This window comes from Phaethon lepturus, unplaced genomic scaffold, assembly GCF_000687285.1.
Source record: "Phaethon lepturus isolate BGI_N335 unplaced genomic scaffold, ASM68728v1 scaffold33257, whole genome shotgun sequence".
Taxonomy (NCBI): Eukaryota; Metazoa; Chordata; class Aves; order Phaethontiformes; family Phaethontidae; genus Phaethon; species Phaethon lepturus.
Genome location: NW_010553102.1, coordinates 13,299 through 13,510, shown reverse-complemented (window position 1 = coordinate 13,510; position 212 = coordinate 13,299).

The window sequence follows — 212 nt, the reverse complement described above, 5'->3', positions numbered from 1 at the left end:
GAGGCTCGGACGCGCGACGGAAAAGGCGTTCAAAGGGGCACACACGATCGCGAGGGAGAGGAGCGGAGGGAAACCATCGCTTTACTACTCACTGCCTCCTGCCGGGGAAGCGGGCAGCAGTTGCTCCCATAATTAATTAAACGTTGGAATAGTGCTAATGATTAATATAGGCAGGGGGGGGTTTGACCCCGGGCCCCGGGCCCCCGGCCGGC